This window comes from Neofelis nebulosa, chromosome 2 (assembly GCF_028018385.1).
Source record: "Neofelis nebulosa isolate mNeoNeb1 chromosome 2, mNeoNeb1.pri, whole genome shotgun sequence".
NCBI classification, from domain to species: Eukaryota; Metazoa; Chordata; class Mammalia; order Carnivora; family Felidae; genus Neofelis; species Neofelis nebulosa.
Genome location: NC_080783.1, coordinates 168,645,078 through 168,668,821, shown reverse-complemented (window position 1 = coordinate 168,668,821; position 23,744 = coordinate 168,645,078). Strand labels below are relative to the sequence as shown.

General features: G+C 40.4%; 1 protein-coding gene across 1 annotated transcript in view; it reads right to left on the bottom strand.

Annotated features, from left to right (window-relative positions):
- The window catches only part of JAK1 (Janus kinase 1), a 128,263-nt gene extending 104,820 nt beyond the window's left edge, over positions 1-23,443 (bottom strand). The window contains exon 1 of the mRNA XM_058717119.1: positions 23,217-23,443. The gene's annotated coding sequence lies outside the window, so the exon portion shown is untranslated. The remainder of the gene's footprint in view (positions 1-23,216) is intronic.
- Between the last annotated feature and the right edge of the window lie 301 nt (positions 23,444-23,744).

Sequence of the window (23,744 nt, the reverse complement as noted above, 5' to 3'; positions counted from 1 at the left end):
AGAGGATATTTGTTAAAATATTAACAATGGTTATGAGATTCCAAGTGTTTTTTATTCTTTTCTCTTATTCTAAACCTTCAATAAACAGAAATAACTTTTGCAAAAAGCAGTGAACATAATTCCTTAAAATATAAATAACTTCCAAGGATGGGAGACTGTAGCCAATAATAGTTTATGTGCAGGGCAATTGACTATCTCCCCATACCTACCTGGTGCCTCAGGCACACAATACACCCACCCATTCCATCCTCAGATCCCAAGACAGGGACAAGAGCAGATAAGGATGGGCAGAAAGCCTTGTCTCACACCACACTATAACCCTGTGCCCTAGTATCTGGCTTGGAAAACACTGGATTTGAACAGCCCAGTACCACTTAGGAAACACCGGAAGGGATCACCTCCATTTGTACAATACCTTCTATATTAACAAGATGGCAGCTCAAAAAAGGTATGGGGGGCCAGGAGGGAAGAGAGGTAAGAACTATCTGCAATGCAAAATAAAAATAAATGCGTACCAATGTATGCAAAATAGTGCAAACCTCATGGAAAGCAATTTTCGATATTAATAAAAATGATAAACATGCTTATCTTTTAATCCAACAGTACCATCTGGGAATTTGTCCAACCTTGTACATATGAGGTTATATGAAGAAGCACTGTTTGCAACAGCAAAAATGTAGAAAGAAACCAAATATCCATGAATACGGGAACTGGTTAAGTAAACCATGGTACATTCACACACTGGAAAACTCTGGAGCTCTAATACATATACAAATATACACACATGCACATACACACTTGCATGCATGCATGTAAATAAGGAAATACTCTATGTCCTAATAAAAAAAGTGAGAAGGATATACTGTAAGAAGAAAAAAGCAAAGTGCAGAACAGTATATAGAGAGGCAAAATATATACTTGTATTAACTGTATCTGAACACAAGAAATTAATAAAGGAGGATACTTATGTAGGCAGGGAAGGAAGTTGCCAGACACAAGGATGGAAAGGAGCTTTTTCAATGTGCACCTTGTTATTTAGTGCTTGGGTTTCTGAACCATATAGCACCCATGCCAAACAAAACATCAACACTACCACCAATGATGATGATGATGATGATGATGATGATGATGTTGTTTAAAACACTTGCCAAGAAAGCCTAAGAGGGACATTTGCCACCCACAGCGAAGAACACTGGAGCTGAGCAATCGATCACACAGGGATACTCTTCCACTTCCCTCCAAGGAGAGAGGAAACCCTTTACAGACCATCTACCAGGGGCTGTGTTTTCTGTGTAAGTCATCTCATTTAATATTCAAATTAACCCTCAGAGGAATAACCAGCCCCATTCCTGCAAATAAGCAAATGGTGGTAAATAAGTAAATGGCAAGGCATTAGGTAACTTGCCCAAAGTCACAGGGCTATGACTGGAATTTATGCTTTTACCTGCTGAAACTTTCAAAGGGAAAATTTAGGTCTCAGTAAAAATAACTGTCAGCCATTCACCCATAACCATACTTCCTTCCACGTGTTTCCTCTAATATTCTGTTTTCTAGGTTTTGAGAATAAGTGTTTGTTAAATAAAGCAAATATTCGGGGTGCCTGGCTGGCTCAGTCAGTGGAGTGTATGACTCTTGATCTTGGGGTTCCACACTGGGTGGAAAGATTTCTTAAGAATTTTATCTTAAAATAAATAAATGAATAAATAAATAAAGCAAACGTTCTACACTAAAGGATGTTCTTTATTTTCCACTTACTGAGCACCAAAAAAGTTAGTTACACCCAGGTAATGTTATCAGATGCATTTTTCCTTCATTGGGGATGAACTATGGAAACGCATGCAAAATCTGCAAGTAATGAACCTCACAGGAACCATAAATCATCTTTTGCAATGTGATCAAAATAATGCTACCACAGAGGAAGGGAGGAAAGAAATAGCAACTAACAGCTACTGGGCACTTTTATATTATCAGTCACCATTATAAGTGCTTTAAATATAAGGACTCACTTAATTCTCAGAACAATCCTATGAGGTAGGTACTATTACTATCTTAGTTTTATAGATGAGTGAACTGAGACAGAGAAATTCAATAACTTGCCCACAGAGACTGTCCTAACTGTACTGCCTACACTATTCCCCACCATACAATACTCTCCCCACAAAGCATTTCCAGTCTGCAGTAACTGATGATGAACCAGATGACAGCTTCTCTAGCAAATCAGTGAATGATCTGTAATCCTATGTATTTAATTGTATATGTTCTCTTATTCCAAAAGAAGGAGGCTTCAACTGACTGCCAAATGGATCGATGAGATTTAAAAAAAAAGATTTAAAACTCCTGATTTCAGAGGTTTGGGCTATAGTCCAAGCAAGAGATAAAAACTAAAGGAAGGCAGGCAGTAGGAGTGGAGATAGAAAGGAGAGATGAGAGCTGTGTTTCTTACTCGAATCCATATGAGTAAAGTGTTAAGTGAAACACTGATTCCATAATCAAGTGTACCTGGAAAAGAGTTAACTCAGTAACATTCAAGAGTTACTTTACTGCAAGCCTTCTTGAGACTTTAGAATGTTAACATACATTTTGGTTCTCCAAGAAAAGGATAAACTAAGCAACATCTAATTCCCAAACTTACCAGATCATGAAATTTTTTATTCAAAGAACACCTTCAGAACAAACATACTCAGAGATGCACTGGATTAAAAGGATGTTTAAACATTAAAAATCATCCAACTTGGTGACTAATAGTCCATGAGAAAGGAGATAAAAAAGCCACAGGATTGGGCTTAGGTGACCAGTGGAGGTGACAGGAAAGGGAGGTTAAGATATAGGAAAGTTTTTAAGGGAAAAGATGAACTTCGTTTTGGTCCTGTTTGAGTTAGAATTGTCTAAAAACTGCCAGTTTCCAAAGCAAGTGAAACCAGGGTCTCAAAGAGATATCTGTACATCCACATTCATAGCATTATATACAATTGCCTAAAGGTATAAGGCAACCCAAGTGTCCACTGACAGATGAATGGATAAACAAAATGTGGTATACACATTCAACACAATATTAATTTAGTTTTAAAAAGGAGAAAAATTCTGAAATATCCTACAACATGGATGAATCTTGAGGACATTATGCTAAGTGAAGTAAGCCAATCACAAAAGGACAAATACCGTATTGAGGGAGTTCCAGGCAGACTGCCCTAAAATGTGCCACTCTGACATAGTGGTTATTTTGAATTAAAGTTACTTTAAAAATAGCCAGTACAAGAAGGATACTCTGACCCTCCCCTGTACCTCTGAAAGCAGGGCATAAATTCTCCCATGTGAAAGATACCCTCCTTGCACCTACAGGGTAGAAAGCACCCTTATTGCTAGAAACAGCAAATCCAGGGTGGAAAAGGCTATATAAACATAACGTGTTACTTCTTCGTTAATTTGCTACCCCAAGCCCAAACTTCTGTCTTGCCAATTCTTCACAAATCTATTGTTTAAGGTATAAAAAGTTGCCTGCTTTGTCACTTCGAGTCTCATATTTTTATGAGCTTTCATATGTATAAAATTAAATGTGTTTCTCCTGTTGATCTATCTGATGCCAATTTAATTATTAGACCAGCCAATGAACCTAGAAGAAAGGAAAAATTTTCCACCTCTACAGTGTGATTTCACTCATATGAGGTAGCTAGAGTAGTTAAAATCATAGAAAGTAGAATGGTGGTTGCCAGGGGATGGAAGAGGGGGAGAATGGAGGCTGGGCAGTACATTTAACTGGGAATATAGTTTTAGTTTTGCAAGATGAAGAGAGTTCTGGAGCCAGGCTGCACAACAATGTGCAACGTACTTAATACGACTGAACTATAACTTAAAAATGGCTAAGATGGTATATTTTATGTTGTGTATTTCACAATTGAAAACAAACTTTTTTAAAAACTTCCAGTTCAAGATGTTATGGTAGACATCTATGCCTAGAAATTTCTCATCCCATGTGGTTCTGTTAGGGCTACAATTCAGGCAGTGTCCTGCTTGACCCCCATCCATGATGGAGGCCTGACCTCCCACTATCTACCTACAGGACTGAGGAGTGACTCAAGCAAGAGACCCTCAGGGAGATTTGATGAACAGAAGCCAGAATATCATCTTGGGGCAGCCAGTTCTTCTCTTTCAAGCCACTTGGAGAAAACCTTACTATTGGCAAGAAATGAGACCAATGAAACAGAAACAAGAACCCTAATGAAGGGATCATGGCTTGACATCACTGAATCTCATGGATTCTCTCCCTCCCTCCTTTTAAAAGGCTCTAGTTCCATGGGCCAATAAACCTCAACATCTGTCACCAGGGACAACACAGAAATCCAAAAAAAAAGCAAAATCGTGCTGAACTATATAGGTCCTTGTAGAAGAATTTTCTCTCCATAGCTCCATTTGATATCTTATCTGCAGTATCACATGCCTTTATTAGAACAGTAGTACACAATTCCGTAATTTTGTGAGTACAATTTCAAATTTAACATCATCCTTCCAGTTGGTAAATACAGCATTATGTTAGGCCTGAGTACTATTACATTTATGAAGAAAAAACATAATTTAAAAAAATCATTAAATCTACACTAGATTATATATAGAAGGAGAGACTTACAAAGCATTAAAGACTCATACCGAAATAGACTGAATTAGAAGTATCAATGTTTCTAAATTACCTGAAGTATAACCTAGAAAAGAGTGCCTATTTTATTACCCTGAAACGGAGGCTTTGGAAGGAACACGCGAACACTGAAGTCAAAGAACAGGAAGATAATACACAGATAGGATCTCTCATCTGTGCTCTAAGAACTTTGCCCTCTACCAGGTCTTCAACTCAATGCTCCCTTAACATAGGTTCCCTTGGTTTGGTTTCCATTAATTATTGACACAGTTTAATTTTATCAAATATAAATCTAATCAAAAAATTGTAGGACCGCTTAGGTATAATGACTCTCTTGTATAAATCAGGAGGCAAGGAGAAAGGAGCAAATAAAGAGAAAAGAAATTAATGTACCCAGCATGGTGTTAGCTCTGCAGACTTTGACTTAAGCAAAAAGACTATCTGAAAAGCTGTCATGCTAGAATTAACATCACACCAGTTTCACGTACAGAATTTGAAAGGCTCATAGCATAAGGCTGCACAGAGATGCCTAAAGCAAAATCTTAAAAGTATTCTTTGCTCCCCAAGGAACACAGTTATGAGCTTGTTGTAGCAAGCCTTTGCAAAGATAAACTAGCCTTGCTTATTTCACTGAAACAGACCTGACTGATAAAATAACTTGAGAACACTGAGAATACTATCCATGTGAAATTTTGATAACCACTGATCAGTAAAAGATCTGTCTTCTGAAATTGCTTTTGGGTGTCTCTCTTTGTCATGAAAGATTAGCAGAAACTATTTTAATCATAAGGGGGGAAAAAGAAGTCCCTATTTTACTTGGAAGACTTTCCAAGGTTCACTACAACACACCTGGTAAACACACAATGATAAAGCCTGTCTCTTCCACAGATTATCTTCCCACTATTTAAGTATTTAAGGTGGCTTCCACCTCACAGCTTCAAAGTAAATCTTGGAATCTGGCAGCCCAGAATGTTTATGGTACTCCAGGGAAATCTAACCATTAGAAACACTGCTCAGGAATCCAAAATCCCCAGAACCATACATTCACCAAAGAACCTATGCAACCTGCTATTGTACAACACCAACTGGGCAGATTTATGATGTTTCCATTAGAGCACAGCAGATGCTTTTTAAACCATGACATAAATAATTATCCAAAATCTTAAAATGTGAAAAAATTTGACAAAGCAATACCATTCACGGCCTCCTAAGGAAACAATCAGAAAAGTACACAAAAATGGAGGCACAAAGATGTTTTCAATAGGATTATTTACAGTAGGAAAAACAAACAATGCATGTTGCACTTTAGAAGGAAAACTATGTACCATAAAGCATTAGGTCACCCTAACCAATATTATTACCATATGGGGATAAAATTGTGAGGAACCACTTGGTGAAAAAAAACAGATTACAAAACAGCATTATGTTCTACGATCTCCTTGATTTTTTTTTAAATTTATAGGTCCATTATGCATGAAACAAAGTCTGACATAATAAACACTAAAATAATAACAAAAATGCTTATCTGAGTGATAGGTCAGGTAAAAATAATTTTTATTTATTGAATTTTCTATGAATTTTTATGAATTTTCTAAAATTCATGTATAGTATTTGTCTTAATTTCTTTAAAATGCTAAATAAAATTTTAAAAGAAGAATTCAGGTACTATAGCAAGTTTCAAGTGATTGCCTAGGAAGCACCAATTTAGGCTGACATCCTGACTTCTCTGCAAGTAAATAAAAGAATGGCTAACAGTATTCCAGATGAAACTGTAACTACTTGTTGAACATAATACACTGGCTAAACAAAGTATCTAAAATTTAAAAAAAAAGCTCTTTAGATAAACAACTAAAAATGCAAGTGCCTAGTGTCTATAGAAACTAAACATATGGCACAAAAACAGTCATTCAGATCAATGAAACAGAATCGAGAACCCAGAAATGGACCCACAAACGTAGGGCCAACTAATCTTGGACAAAGCAGGAAAGAATAACCAATGGAATAAAGACACTCCCTTCAGCAAGTGGTCCTGGGAAAACTGGACAGCGACATGGAGAAGAATGAACCTGGACCCTTTCTTACACCATACACAAAAATAAACTCAAAATGAATGAAAGACCTAAATGTAAGACAGGAAGCCATCAAAATCCTTGAGGCAAAAGTAGGCAAAAACCTCTTTGATCTTTGCTGCAGCATCTTCTTACTCAACACGTCTCCAGAGGCCAGGGAAACAAAAACAAAAATGAACTACTGGGACCTCATCAAAATAAAAAGCTTCTGCACAGCAAAGGAAACAATCAGCAAAACTAAAAGGGAACCAACAGAATGGGAGAAGATATTTGCGAACGACATAGAAAAAGGGTTAGTATTTAAAATCTATAGAGAACTTATCACAAATAATCCAGTGAAAAAATGGGCAAAAGACAGGAATAGACACTTCTCCAAAGAAGACATCCAGATGGCCAATTGACACATGAAAAAATGCTCCACATCACTCATCATCAGGGAAATACAAATCCAAACCACAATGAGATACCACCTCACAGGGAAATACAAATCCAAACCACAATGAGATACCACCTCACACCTCTCACAACTGCTAACATTAACAATCCAGGCAACAACAGACATTGGCGAGGATGCGGAGAAAGAGGATCTCTTTTGCACTGCTGGTGGGAATGCAAACTGGTGCAGCCACTCTGGAAAACAGTGTGAAGGTTCCTCAAAAAATTAAAAATAGAACTACCCTACAACCCAGCAATTGCCCTACTAGGCATTTATCCACAGGATACAGGTGTGCTGTTTCAAAGGGACACATGCACCCCCATGTTTATAGCAGCACTATCAACAATAGCCAATGTATGGAAACAGCCCAAATGTCCATTGATGGATGAATAAAGATGTGCCCCTTACCCATACACACACACACACATATATATCCAATGGAGTATTACACAGCAATTAGATAGAATGAAATCTTGCCCTTTGCAACTACATGGATGGAACTAGAGGGTATTATGCTAAGTGAAATTAGCCAGAGAAAGACAAATATCATATGACTTTACTCATATGAGGACTTGAAGACACAGAACAGATGCACACAAGGGAAGGGAAGCAAAAATAATATAAAAACAGGGAGAGGGACAAAATATAAGAGACTCTTAAAGATGGAGAAAAAACTGAGGGTTACTGGAGGAGTTGTGGGAGGGGGGATGGGCTAAATGGGTAAGGGGCATTTAGGAATCAACTCCTGAAATCATAGTTGCACTATATGCTAACTAATTTGGATGTAAATTTTAAAAATAAAATAAAATTAGTGGATCCCTTGAAGAGTATATAAAAGCATATACTTTTTTATATAGTGTGTGCAGAAGATCTTTAATGGTAACAGTGATGAGCCAGTACAGACTTCCATAGAGTATTTAATTTCATAGTGTGAGAAGTATTGTAAAAATAAAGCTTAAATGGAAAATAAGAGGGGTTAGCAGTTGACATATCATCTAAATAGTGTTAATAGTAAAAAGAATTCTAATTATTGATACAATAAAAGCCATCTTTGAGTAGAAATAGTTTTATTTCATTATTTCATTTCATTTCATTTTATGGCATTTTTAAGATGGCCCTGACAGCTTCATATTAATATACCATTTTTAAATTCCTATATTTATAATCATTGTAATCTCTTTAAAAGTAAATATTGTAATTATAGAAACATTAAATAAATGTATTCTCATATACCTTCAAAATATTCAAATAAAATAATAGTTTCAGTTGCCATCATTAGTTTTCTATATATCTGTTACATATACGTGTACATAAAGAATATATAGTTTGGGTAACTAGTTTGTAAAATAAATGGTATTATACTGTGAAAAAGAAACTAAACATAATACAAAAGACTCTACAGCATATGTCTCTTACTTCTAGAAAATCGAACAGTTACGATTATTTTGCATTTGTAGGCTATAGCTTTTAAATGACTTAAGGTAAAGGTCAAAAGAGGAAGTAAAAACCTGTCTCCTCAGAGTCCCAAGTCAAGGTGAGCAGACTATCTTGCTTTAAGGCACCTGTTTCAGCCATAAATACCTGGACTGAATTACTTCCTGAGGCTTCATTCCCACAGTGAGAATATGGTAAGAGCAGGCCTCATTGCAAGATGTCAAGGACAGGTCACTCTGACTCAGCTATGTGATTAGGGCCTTGAGTGTGACCAGAAGACAGCAGGCATAAATTCTAAGCCTCTGGGAGGCTCTGTGGAGCCAGGTGGACAGAGGAGCCAGTGGGTGAGCAGATGAACTTGAGCGGACTGCAACAGAAGAAGGCATCACAGGTTGTGCTGTCCCCCCAAACCAGTCACAAGCAGTCAAGTGCAGCCCTGGGGCACAATGGGAGAGTACAGGGCTCCAGGCTAGCTCATAACTGCTTCACTCCTCTGAATCTCAGCTGCCTTAAGTCTCAAATGAAAGTTATACCGAACACCTTTTTATCTCCCTGACCTCACAATACTTTGTTTTTGCTGCTCTTAATATTAACTGTTACCTCCATTAAGGTCTAACAGGCTGGAAATGCTTGGTAAAGTGGCTTTTCTCCTGATAAAAGGAACATAAAAAAGAAATGCCAGCCAAAACAATCAAACTTACACAACACAAACCCATACTTAGCATCTTATAATTGGCATTCACGTGTTCAGTAATACTTACTGACCGTCTGCTTGGCAGCAGGGATAGGGCTTGACTGGGACTAATGGATAATCAAGAGAGACTTGGTCCCTAACCTCTATAACTTCTAATATGGCAAGAGCCAAAGAGAGCAGCATGATCGCTCTTCTCCCACAAGACACTGCACTTCACAATGTCCACTGTCCAATGGCTGGACCCTACATAACCCCCACTGCTCTTAAATAATCTCTAAATCTTTCACCCACAAATACATCTTAAACTTCTCAGAACTATTTCAACAAATGGGCATTTAGTTTCTTAAGTTCTACATGTCAATACTTTCTATATCATTTTACCACTCAATCACAAATTCTGCATGAGGTTGTATTTTAAAAATAACACAAAGGGGTGCCTGGGTGGCTCAGTCAGTTAAGCAGCTGACTTCGGCTCAGGTCATGACCGCGTGGTTCTATGAGTTTGAGCCCCACATCGGGCTCTTTGCTGTCAGTGCAGAGCCCGCTTCGTATCTTCCCTCCCTCTCTCTCCCTTCCCCACTCGCGCTCTCTCTAGTTCAAAAATAAACAGTTGAACGAATAAGTAAATAAATAAAACACAGAAGTGGTGGCCCACTTAGGTCTTGAGCAAGCCACACAAATGCTCTTATTCCTAGTTTTCTCTTATAAAACTGGGGAAGTATCTCTGGGTGACTTCAATTTCTTCCAACTCTTACAATTATTATTATAAGATTTTATGATCACTGTGTACTACAAACCTTTAAACAACACCAACTAGAAAATGTTTGTAAACCTAGAACCCAATATGCTGGGTTCATGGCAGACCTGTCTCCCTGATTCCTTAAAACCATTAGAGCTATCACTTCAACCTGAGAAAAGTAAACAAGACTCCAAGCCAAGAAAGAACTCGTTTGACTGCTTTCCTTGCCTTCCAATAATCAAAGCAATATTGTCTAAGTGTCTGGCTCCCAAATACCTTTCAATGCTTCAACTCGGTCTAGCATAAGCAGTATTTTCATCTAATCGGTAACTGCGTGGCAACATCCCTCCTTCTATGTTGCCTGACCCTTATTACATTGATTTTTTTTTTTATTGAACTATATCGAACATACAGAAAAGTATAAACAGCCATCGATTTTTAAAGAGGACTAAATAGGTCTCTTCATAGGGTTCCTAGTATGTGCCAAACACAATGGTGGTGGTTGGGGATACAAAGGTCAGGCACAGATGAGAACAGACAGCTAAGCAGAAGTGTAATAATGTGTATAAATTCCAGAACGTGCCTAGTTCAGGCATGACATATAAGTCTTTCAAGTGTATCAATGCAGGTAATGTGTACTCAAACACATTAGTACCTCTAGTTTATAAAAGGTTTTGCCTTTTTGAAAATTTGCTCCCAGTTGGCTGTCTGAAATGTAAAGCACATTTTCCCCCAACACGCACTGCTATAAATGTGGCTAGGTTTCCAAGCCAACACACAAAAGACCAATTTAACACATACAGCAACTGAAACACTATACATCTGCCTTGCAAAAGGAGCAGGAAACATTACTGCAGCCAGAGAACTGTGAGTGATCTTGTCACCTTGAAAGCTGGAGCTTAAGGGAAAGCAGAGAGTAGGTTAATAAGGGGTGCAGACGGAGTGGTGAGGAGGTGGCTGTCGGCTTTAAGGCAACTCACCTCAGGAATTTTGAAACCAAGGGTCAGGGAGGCCTCACTTCAATCAAATCTAGGTTCCTCCACTTAAAAACTGGGTGCCTTTAGGGGCGCCTGGGTGGCTCAGTCGGTTAAGCGGCCGACTTCGGCTCAGGTCATGATCTCGCGGTCTGTGAGTTCGAGCCCCACGTCGGGCTCTGTGCTGACAGCTCAGAGCCTGGAGCCTGTTTCAGATTCTGTGTCTCCCTCTCTGCCCTCCCCCGTTCATGCTCTGTCTCTTTCTGTCTCAAAAATAAATAAACGTTAAAAAAAAAAGAAAAAAAGAAAACTGGGTGCCTTTAGGGGCACCTGGATGACTCAGTCCATTGAGCGTCCCACTTCAGCTCAGGCCATGACCTCGCACTTTGTGAGTTCCAGCCCCGCGTTGGTCTCTCTGCTGTCAGCATTGCTGTCAGCACAGAGCCCGCTTCAGATCCTGTTCCCCTCTCCTCTCTCTCTGCTCCTCCACCTCTCTCAAATATAAACATTAAAAAAAAAAAAACAAACCTGGGTGTCTTTAAACATATTTGGTCATTCTTAGCCTCAGTGTACTGAACTTAATGTCTGGCACAGAGTAAGCATTCAATACACAATAAAGTAGTTTATACACTTTTTTTTTTAAATCTGCTTGAGACTTTATGGCTTTCATCTTCCCTGGCATAAAAGTATCCTTAACACATAGCTGGGTTTATCATTCATTATTAGAAAATGTTCAGTTTCCACATAAAACAAAGCCATTTTTTTTTAAGCGTCTAGACAAGAAATGTACAAGGAAGAGCACCGTGGAGAGCATATGAGAAAATGACAGCCTCAGTTAAAATGAAGTAGCTAAAAAGGGACTGAAGATAGAGGGAAAAGATAGACCTATAATGCACAGAGGAATCCCTGATAAGAGAAGAGATGGCAGGGGATTACAAGGAATTTCCAGTGATTTATGGTCTGTCTACACAATGAGGAAAAGACAGGAGTGGTAGTAAATAGTAGTGACAAACCCTTATGGAGTACTGGTACACGTACACACACATGCTCATGCATATACTCATGTAATCCTTACAACCTAAAAACTAGGTGCTATCATTATCCCCATTTTACACAGGAGGAAACCAAGACACAAAGAGTTTGAGTAACTTTCCCAGGATCAAAAAGCTAGTAAAATAAAGCAGAATTCAAACCCACAGACTCTAGTTCCAGATTTGGAAGTCTGAGCCACTATGTTATACTGATGTTTTTGTAGCAGTGGGAACCCAGCCATTTGCATTAGGAGGTTTCCTGCGTCACAAGTTCATAACTTGAGTATGATCTATCGATCAAGTTCCCATTTATAAACATGCAAACATTACAATCATTTACACATTCCCTGGCAATTTTCAGTATCTGGAGTGGGAAACTAACATTTAGTAAATGCTGCTGAATCCCAGGTGCCGTCTGAAGTTATTTCATATGTTCTACCTCATTTAACCTTCACAAAACTACCTTTGTGATAGGCACTAGTAAATTCATTTTACAGCTGAGAAAAACTGAGGGTCAATTATGAACCCAAAGTCACAGACCTAGCTGTGGCAGAGGACAGCCTCAGACCCAGTTCTTGCTGGTTCCAAGTCCAGCCTGCTTTTCACAACACATCTAGATCCAAACCTGAAAACACGGAACATACTATATAATAATCAGGTAATAAAAAATAACAGTAAATCAAGTTTGATTTACACTGTCAAAAAGATTTCACATGAAAGTACTGAAAACTCTGTTTAGGACAGCTAAATGAACCCAGTTGCCTATTTCACCCCCATCCCCTCACGGTAAAAATCCTCTCAGATCCTCTTTATTACTTAGCATCTAACAATACCAAACACAATACAGGTGCGGAAAGGCACTTTTTGGAGAGGCAAAAACTGCTTCAGAAGCATTAAGCTATAAAATGGGACAGAAACAAGTTCCATTGGTTTAAATGCCAAAACAGCAAAAACAAAAAAAAACAAAACATACACACAAAACAAAGAGACAAGTGACCAGACAGTACAAAGCGTTCTTCTAAGAGAAGCGTTTTCCAATTATATCTCAGTAAAGCTGGGGATAGAGTAGAAAGAGTAGAAAGGGTGTTTATCTGTTTTAATGCCAGAGGGCTTCAAATTTGAATTTTGGGTCTGCTATTTATTAGCTTTGTTTGCTCCATCTGGAAAATGCTGCTGTTAAGATCCAACTCTCTATGAAAAGATTAAATACCAAATACAAAGCACATACAACAGCAGGCATAAAAGTTCACTAATCTTGAGTTTCATCCTCTTGCTCCCTCTCCTTCCTATCGATAAAGATGTGCTACACACCCACAAACCTGGGAGACAACCTGCCCCAAGCACACGTTAATCAAAAGATTACAAGACACTTATAAAGTTGCTTTCTCATTTTCCACCAAACCCACATCATGTTTCCCACGTTGCCCCAGAGCCTTTTAGTCTGTTTCTTCTCAGTTACTTCTCTTCTACCATCTTGGTGTCACTTCAGGATGGTTACACTAAGGAGCTACTATTTATTATTTATAATCCTATCACCGAAAAAGACGTTGAGGCTACCTACATGAATATAAAAGCCACATAAGACAGAACCACTCATTAAAGGAAGGACTTAACATATGTGACAAGTGATCTGATGGGAGACTGAGGCAAGGAGATTATTGTCAGAAAAAACAGACAGCAAGCTAAAACAAGCAAATAACTCGGCCCTGAGTTTTCAGGCAAGGAAACATTATGAATTAAAGAGCATTCTTTTCTTTATGAAAGGAAACAACAATTCCTAAAGAGGAACATCAGTAATTTGCCTGAATGTATTTATCTAAGCTCAATATTGACAGGACCAAGAATACAACTAATGTCTTCCAAAACACCTAATCTTTCACAAAACTGTACCTCTTTATATAAGACTCAAGGATTTAATCTGACCAAATTCCCATCAGCAAAACATTCTCATTTACAACATCTACATATTGTATATATCTACATAGGACTTAGCATTTATTCAATAAACACCACGTGCCTACTGTGAAAGGCCATACTACAGTGAGTGAGACTGTTCCTGGCCTCCAAGACCTTGAGACTGTACAGTAGAAGCCAGTCTACAAAAGAACTGAGGCACAAGGCAGAACACGATGCCCTCGAAAAGAGGATTGCACACCACTGAAGTGCTACATGTATACAAACTTCTTGTCTGGGATGAGGGGGAGGGAGTAGGGACATTTGAAGGGGCCGTGAAAGGTATAGAAATTTGGCAGACAGAGAGAGCAGAAGGCATAGGCAAAGTACGTTAAAAAAGAAGACTGCAGGGGCACCTGGGTGGCTCAGTCGGTTGATTGTCCCTGACTTCATTTCAGCTCAGGTCATGGTCTCATGGGTTTGTGAGATTGAGCCCCGTGTTGGGCTCTGCACTGACAGTGTGGAGCCTGCTTGGGATTGTCTCTCTCCTCACTCTCTCTCTCTGCCCCTTCCCCCAATCCACTCATGCACACTATGAATAAGTAAATAAATAAACAAAACAATTTTAAAAAAAGAAGACTGCAGAAAAACAGAAGAAATGTTTAAGGCTGAATGCAATACAGTAAATAATCTATTTTGGCACAGTGCAGAGGAAGAGAAATTGGAGAAGCAGAAAAGTTGAGGTCTTATCACAAGAAGCCTTGAATGCCACAGCAAGGTGGAGTTTAGACTATTTTCTGTACGCAGTAGGGGCTTCCGAAGGCTTGTGGTCAGGGAAATTCTATGACCTGAATCCAGCTGCAAGAAGATTATTCAATATCTGTGTGGAGGACAAACTGGGGGAAAGGGCTGCAGGCAGGGAGGCTACAGTAGAGATTGCTGGGATCACCAGGCAGAAGAAAGTTAGCTCAAGGCAGGGACCACTGAGCAGTGAAAGGTGCAAATACTGGAAGGGAGCACTAAGGGCAGCAAACTTTGGCCCACGCACCAAATCCCGCCTGCCACTTGTTCTGGACAGCTAAGAAGCTGTATGAATTTTACATTTTTAAGTGATTGGGAAAAAATATTTTGTGACAAGTGAAAATTCAAATTTCAGGGTCCATACATAAACTTTTATTGGAACATAGCCACACTCATTGGTTTATATACTGTCTATATTTGCTTCAGTTCTACAACAGAATTGTGTAGCTGTGACAAAAACAGCATGATCCTCAAAGCTAAAACTACTGCCTTTTCCTTCACAGAAAAAGTTTTCTGACCGCTGGTCTAAGGTTTTGAGGGTGGCAGACAGAGATGGTATTACGAGGAACAGAGAAATCATCCACTGGTAAGGCGGGACCAGAAAGAGAGATACCAAGTTTGAAGCAGTCAAATAAGAGGTATCAGTAAGACATCCAGATAAGAGAGCACAGCATGAAATGGAAAGACCATTCCTAATGGGGCCTAGGCCTCTGCTGTTCCCCCTGCCTGGATCTTCCTCTAGATCCTGGCATGGCTTGGGTCCCACTTATTACTCAGGCCTGAACTCAAATGTCACTTCCCAGGGGGAAGTCCCTCTCCCACCCACTTAAGCATTCTCTACTCATTATCTTATTTTTTTTATTGCACTTATCACCACCTGACATTATCTTGTTTATTTATGGATGCATTTAACATCTTGGAGTGTGGCTCTTTAAGGAGAGGCCTTTCCTCTTGTTGCCTAGAGCATCCCCAGTGCTTTGAATAGCACTTAGGGGTGCTCAACAACTGGAGCTCAGGTGAAAGCAAGCCATCCACGCAGTTGCAGTAACAAAAGAGACTTGCCATTCACAGAAGCTTGGGGAAAAGTCTTCACTGGGGGAAAGGGAGAGATGAGAAGAGGAGAAGACACCAAAGAGGAGAGAGCAAAGACAAAGAAAGGAAGGAGAGAGGTACTGTGCTTCAGAAGCCAGACAGCAGTGGAGCTGTGGGACAGCTTTCAGGAAGGGGTTAACAGCATCAATGTTTTAGATAACAAGAGGAGAAGAAAGGTGTCAAAATGTGACAGCAAGAAGGTCACCAGTGACCTCAAAGAAGAAGTCTCAAGAATGTGGAGGTGGCAGTCAGATTGCAAAGAATTAAAGCATGAGTGAGTGAAAGGAAATGAAGGCTTTCAAGGCATTTGGCAGAGAGGGCAGAGAGAGAAGAGAGATGTTCCCAGGGGTAGTAGCAATCGGGGAATCCTTCTTTCTTTTTTTCACACAGGATTCAAGTCCCATCATGTCACTTGATGCCCTGTTTTAAAGCCTTCAATTTCCCCTGCTATGTTACAAGGCCAAGGTAATATGGCCCAGAAGCACCCTGCTTGATCAGGTTCCTGCCAACCTTACCAGCCTGCATCTTTGTCCCCTCTGCTCCAGCTGCAGTGTTGGTTGCACCTCAGGTCCTTTGCACATGCTGTCTCCTTTAGCTGGAAAAACCTCCTCATCCTCTTAGCCTGGCTAATTCTTTCACCCTTCAAATTTCAATATTTAAAAATTTTTAAATATACCATAGAGACCCCCTCTTCTTACTGCCTTCAACCTCTACAGCAAACTAGTACTGGTACTTCGCATAGTTGTAACACAGGTTGTAGAATTGTTGAATTATTGTGTTTTCTGTTAGCAAGGAAGCTTCCTGAGGGCAGACATCAGGCCTATCTTGCTCTCACATAATACACATTTACAGATAATAAATAAAGGAATAAACATGAAAACCTGAAAGCATTTCTATATCAGCCAGTTTGTACATCTCTAGCAGCCCACTTCCTAAATCCACATCAAGTGGGCTTATAATTTATATTCAGGCTCATCCAGCAGTCTCTAACCAACATGCATGAATGGTCATTCTCAACAGGTATAAAGATGGGATTCTTTGGAGATGCCACAATACATGAAATGATTTTTCCAATTAGAAAACTCATATACAGTGATTAGCAGACTTACCTAGTTTTACACAATGGCTTTAACGGGGGGGGGGGGGGGGGGGGCAGCGGGTAGTGTCTGCCTCCCTGTGTACAATCTTGTTCAATAACAAAATTTTTTACTGGGAAAATATACATTTGGCAGATTGTTTTCTCCTTAATTTTTTTTTTTGTCTTTTCTCTTACGATAAAGATTTTAAATTCTACTTATTGAAAAAAACTGCTAAAATTACAGCCTTGCTACAGCTTGAGCAAATTAACTGCAAATAAGTCTGCAGATATAATTGTGCTTAATTGAATGAACTGTTGTCAATTCTAATAGCCGTAAGCCCTTTAAATCACCATTAAAAACAAGAGCTGTGTTAATTACAAAATGTTCTTCCCTATTTCTACTTTAAATATACAAACTTGCCTGAGTTACCCAATGCACCTGAAAATAATCAACCTAAATTTATTTTTTAAATACCTACAGGCCAACCTGTTCACCATTTGAGCTGCCCCTCCACAAAGTTAAATCAGAGAATTTTACCAGAAGACAAGGAAAAAATACAACTAACACTTTTGTTATCAAAGAACATGGGATGAAAATGTCAAGAGCTCTTCTCCAACCACGTGGCAACTGTTATTCTTGAGAATATAAATGCAATATAAACAGTACTGAGAAGGAACGAAAGGTATATTTAAAATATGATTAGGAGGAAGGGCTAACTTTCTTGTGCAATTTGTATTTTGGGTAAACCTTGCTTCTGGAAAGCACATATCTGAAATAGAAACTGGTAAGACAAAATTCAGGAGAAACTGAATATATACTTCAGAGTTCCTTTAAACTCTTACAATTGCTTAAAGAGCAAAATTCCCTAACACATCATCTGACTTGTAAGATTTTTAACTTGCACACAACTCTGAAAACACCATTTTACAAAAGGGTATGCCTATGTTTCTGCCATTTCCTAAGTAAACTGAATCAGTGAGAGCAACACCGTACCTTTATATTGACTTGCCCAGAAAGTCTAATACATTCCTACCAAATTATATACTTTGCATGACCTTTAAAGTTAAATTAAAGGCACCTTTGTTTCTCATTTTTCCTTAAAAATACAACACCTAATGTGTTATCATCTTTGGTGCTGTCTACATAACAAATTCCTCTAGATTTCAGAAACTGCATACTTTAAGTGCCTAAACTTCTTTGGTTTATCCGTTTCTAATCGAAGCCTTTCTAATATAGAATGTATTAGCCACTCTGTTTTGTATTTAATGGGTCACACTTCCCTGCCATCTTTTTTTTTTTTTTAAGTTTATTTATTTTGAGAGAAAGTAGAGAGGGGCAGAGAGAACGGGGGCGGGGAGGGAGAGAGCGAGAGCGAGAATCCCAAGCAGGCTCTGTAATGTCAGCACCAAGCCCAATACAGGGCTTGCACCCATGAACCATGAGATCACGACCTGAGCTGAAACCAAGAGTCGGAAGCTTAAATGACTGAGCTACCCCAGCGCCCCTCCCTACCATTTTAAAGCATTCTGGACACGATTTAAGCTCTTCATTTTGTTTTTAACCCAAAGCACTCACCAATAAAAAAATAAAAACACAAATGTTTGGCTTATACCTTGTGCCTGGCACCATTCCAAACTCTTCAGGCACAGTCATTCAATTCTCGAAACAAGCTTAGAGGTAGGTACCATCTTTATTTCTTTTTTACTGATGAGACAAGCTTAAGTTGCCCACATTGTCGCAGCTCGGATCAAAACAAGCAGCCTGGCTACATTTGCAAAAAAGGATTTACTTTTTTGCATGTGTAAAATCTACAACCGAGAAACCCTGAATGAACAACTCCCAAGTTTCTTCCACTAGACTGTAAAGTCTGTAAGGACAAGGATTTTTGCATGCTTTTTTCTGTTTATTCACTCCCTGAGATTCATAGCACAGGCTCAACAAGTATTTACTGAATGAATAAAGGAATGAACAAAGTGTTGTGTGAATATTACTGTTAAATAAATTCAGTTACCACAGATTAAAAATATCCCAACAAAGACCAGCTCTGTCTTCTGGCTAGAGCAGACTTAAAGAAATTTTCGTTTTTCTTCTAATGCAAGTCTCGCCTCCAGACTGGGCAATTTATTCACAGAGCACCAAGGAAAAATGTGTACCTGCTGCCAGCTGCTAAGAATCACAGATCATAAAATCTTAGAAGTAAATATATCATGGAAATGAACTTCATGTTTTATGCTTGCTTGTTGCCCCCAAATACCAAAAAACCTGGTGCACTTCAGAGGGAAGAATACTCATAGGAAGCAGTTTCCTGCCCCTGAAACCCAGTCATTTCAACATGGCAGCTGCTTAAAACCCCACGTTACCGCTGGGTTTTCGAGACAGGAAGCAATAGTGGCACACCTAGCTGAGTACAGGGGAGAGCAAGAAGCAGAGAGGAAACAACATGCCGAGTGAGAACATGGCTTGGAGGTTAGCCCACAAAGTATGAAAACAATGAACCAATTTTTCTAATGTCTCCTATAATGCATTTTACCTGTACGTGGTAATTACCAAAAAAGAGAAAATGAAGGGCTTAGAAACAAATAGTACCTTCTCTGGTCAACAGCACCTTCACTGCTCCCCCTTTTCTCATCGTTAGCTCTTCTTCCAATTTTAAGGACTCTTCCAGAAATTGATAAGAACTCAATGGTCTTTAAACGGGAAAGGGAGTAGACCATGGATGACTATTCTCCTCCACTTTCCTCAATTTTCTAACTATTCTACAGTGAGTGTTCCCTCTTGCTATGATGAAAAAATAATCCTTAGGTTTAAAGAAATTATAGAGCTTTGAAGTTTATGTTATAAGAAAACTACATTAAATAAATCCTTTCCCCCCAAAATTAGTAACAATTCAATAATACCAAACCATCCAATCTTTTCACTCCATAACCTTAACCTCTTTGCTCGTCAACTACTAATATATCTAACAATTTAAAAAATCATGTCTTGGGGCTCCTGGGTGGCTCAGTCGGTTAAGCGTCCGACTTCAGCTCAGGTCATGATCTCACGGTCCGTGGGTTCGGGCCCCACGTCGGGCTCTGTGCTGACAGCTCAGCTCCTGGAGCCTGTTTCAGATTCTGTGTCTCCCTCTTTCTCTGACCCTCCCCTGTTCATGCTCTCTCTCTGTCTCAAAAATAAATAAATGTTAAAAAAAAATTTAAAAAAAAATCATGTCTTCCCAACAATTATATTTGTGTGGCACTTCATAGTTTCCATGCATTATTTAACTGATTTTCCCCCAACAACTTTTTGAAATGGTGAACACTTTTACTTCCATTCTACAGATGAGGAAAATTGGGAACTGAAGGGAAGCTATTTGCCAAGACAGAAGCCCACATCTTCTTGTTTCCTACCTGGCATTTCGAAAGAGAATTTCTCAACCCCAGCGCTACTGACATTTTGAGCCAGATAATTCTTTGTTCTATGGGGCTGCCTCATGCATTATAGGATGTTTAGGAACATCCTTGACCTCTTGCCATTAGATGCCAACAACACTGCCCCCTCCCATACCACCCCCGAAGTTGTAATAACCAAAAATGTCTCTGGAAAATGCAAACATCCCTTCGGGCACAAAATCATACCCAGCTGAGAAATACTGGTCTAAAAGTATCTGGGAGGTTCTTTTTGGCATCTCTACTTTATGACAAAGCTCCATATACCACTAAGCCACAAGAAATCACAAAGCATCAGATGCTGCTTGTTCGGGGACATGGAGTTAATTAACCAATTCCCCATTCACTTAAAAAAAACTTTAAATGTGGAAATGAACAAGAAAAATATCCTTGTACGAATAGTTACATCTCAGATGATAAATTTTCTGAAAAGCATAAATTGCCTCATAGAACACAACAAGGACACACGTAATAAAAAATATAAAATGATACACATGGGTTTAGGGTGAAAAACACTTATCAGAGGAGTTAGAAAACACAGATCTTGGTCTTTGCTAATGAACCTTATTAACGCAGTCATACACGAGTGTTCCCTCTAGAAAAGTGAATATAAACCTACACACGCTCTCAATACTTGCTTCAGTTGGGTTTCTGTCCAAATATATGTATGACCTAAAGCTTTTCAGAAGAAATTGAGTGATAACCTTAAAACATTACTAGAATTTGTGGTCTGCAGTTGAAACCACTAGTGTTTGTGAACCCAGAATCTAAACTGGTAGACCTAACAATCTGATTTAAAAGCACTCAATTTAAGTTCCTTCATGCCATTTCATCCAAATCCCTATTCCTGCAAAAGCAACTCCACCTTCAAAATTCCTTATTTTTAGCAGCTTCTTAGCAAATTCCTGAATTGAAAAAATCTTGCAACATAATTCATCTTAATCTGTACTAAGGGTGGATACCAAATGACCAGAAAGATAGTCACAAGTACAGTATTAAACGGACACTAAGACTGCTTAAATTATAGCAATTTGCAAGTAGTTATATGTTATATTTTGTAAAGTGAATTATTTTATCTATATATGTACAATTTATTTACCCTCCATCATCATTTCCTAATAACTGCAATTAGTATATCATGGAATGGGGAAACTAAACTGGCTTTTATTCAATGCAGAATATCACAATCTCTGGATTTAAAAATGCATTTTTGTAGCTATTTAGAGAAATCAAGATACAGTGAAAGTGCTCAGTTAATATAAGTAGAATTATTAAGATGGTGATTATTCCTATTCATAATGTCCACAATCACTCAGGTATGATGTACTTTAAACGTGATCTGGATCTATATATATTGGAGACATTTTCTCCATAATACACAGCATATTGTACCCCAAGTGTCTGGTACCCTTATGGTCTCCATTAACCTTCACCACAAAGTACAAAAAAGAACACATTGATCCTTCAGTGAGAACGACTCCCTGGTCTTAGAAAACAGAGCCACCAAAAGCAAAAGCGAGAAACAGCACAAAATGGGGTTTTGGAAGAACAAGGATTTAATCAATATAAAATGCTCATCTGAAAAATTTTTTTGCACCGTGTATATGCCCATGATCCTTTCCTTTAAAAATTGCCAACAAAGACTCCACAGTCAAATCTAATTGTTTCTGCATTCTACTCCTCACTTAACTGTCCAAGGTTTTTAATGCATTCCTCCCTGAAAGAAGCAATGACAATTTTATACCGCTGTGAACTCCTGCCACTGAAAGAAAAACTCTGACTCTGAAAGAAAGAAAAGGAAGAAAGAAAAGAAAGGTTAATAGCATGTATTTACCCTGGGCTTAAAGACCGACGGCTCACAGCCACGTATCAGAGAAGTGGCTCGCTCCTTTCCCCAACGGACACACAGGAATTCAGAGAATACACAATGTTTTAAAAATGTGAACACCTGCCAATAATCACACCTTTTATCTATTCTCCCTAAAGAAGTTCCGTGATGAACACACATCCAAGGAGCCCACATCCCTAGAACGTTGGGATGTGACTTGAGAGGGGTGTTTACCAGTCCTGCTAAAGCGACATCTCCCTTTGATGCTTAGCGACCACGCGCGGATGGGGTCTGAGGAGTAAGACAGGAGGCCAGAGACCAGCCCTAGTTTCAGTTATTCAGTCCCATTACAGAAGGATTCGCACTTCCCCCAGTCGCTCTCTCTCACTGTTCCTCTTCCCAGGCCCTCTCGCCCAAGATGTGTCTTTCCCCCTCCTCGCTGGCTGCTAGGCCACGGTCCCAAAAGACCCTAAAGGGGGAGGGGGCGTTTCCTGGGTCCACAGATGCCCCCTCCTTGCCCCAGACATGCCCCCAAATCTCACAAACTTTCCCTCGCTGAGATGGCAAAGGAGGACAACGGCGAAGACCCTCGGCCTCCGTCCTGAGGCCAGAGAAAACCTCCTCCCGCCCCTACCCCAACAGCAATTATGCCAGAGTGCTGGCGGTCAAGTTCTCGGTGCAAGAACGAAGAACGTCAGACCTCAAGCCCGCGCCTGTATCTCAGGGTGGTATAAACAGGATGTCAGCGCGTTCCAGACTTGTTTATGAAAATTTGGTGTGTGCTCTGGGGGAGGGGGCGGCGAGCCTTAACCATCCCCCCCATCCTGGCGTGGGGCTCCCGCCCCCCAACCTCCCCGCGGCCAGCAGACTCCGCTTGGCTGGAAATCCCCCGCTTCCTCGCCCGCACCCACACGCCCCCAGCCCGCCCGGGCCCCCCGGTCCACCGCCCCGCTTCCTGAACGGCCGGGGGTGCGCGACTCCCAAGAACAGAGAGCAGCGGCCGCGTCGGCCGCCGGCGCCCGGCTCCGCGCCCCTCGCCCGGCCGTCGGCGGCCGCCACAGGCTTCTCCACCTCCCCTCCGTGACACTCACCACTTCCGTGTGCGCCTGGGCCGTAGGGTGCTCCGGGTCGCTGCGCAGGTCCGGCGGCCTGCTAGCTCAGCGGCCAGCCCCGCAGGGCCCCGGCGAGCGCACGCCCGGGGCTGAGGAGGGGGCGCGGGATGGGAAATCAGGGCTGGGGCGCAGGCCAGCGTTGGAAGCGGCTGCTAGCTACTCCGCGGCCGCCGCGGCCTGCCCTCGCGACGCTCCCGCCCCGCCCCGCCGCTGGCTCCGCCTCCCAGGCCGAAGTCGGTCCCGCCTCCTCGTGACGTCACGAGCTACAGCCTAAGAAACAGGGGGCGGAGGCTGCAGACCAGTGGTGGGCTCAGCTACCGCGCAAGAACCAGCGCCACTAGTGTTCCCGTCCGGTTCCCACTCGCTTCTTTACACCGCGTCTTCTAGAAACACCAGTCTATGGAGGAGAGGTCTGAGAGGGCAAAAAGTAAAATTGTTGTGAGGTTTTGGCCATAGGGTGACACCTCCCAAGTTTGATGTGCTCCTGCACCGCGATGCTTTGATCAC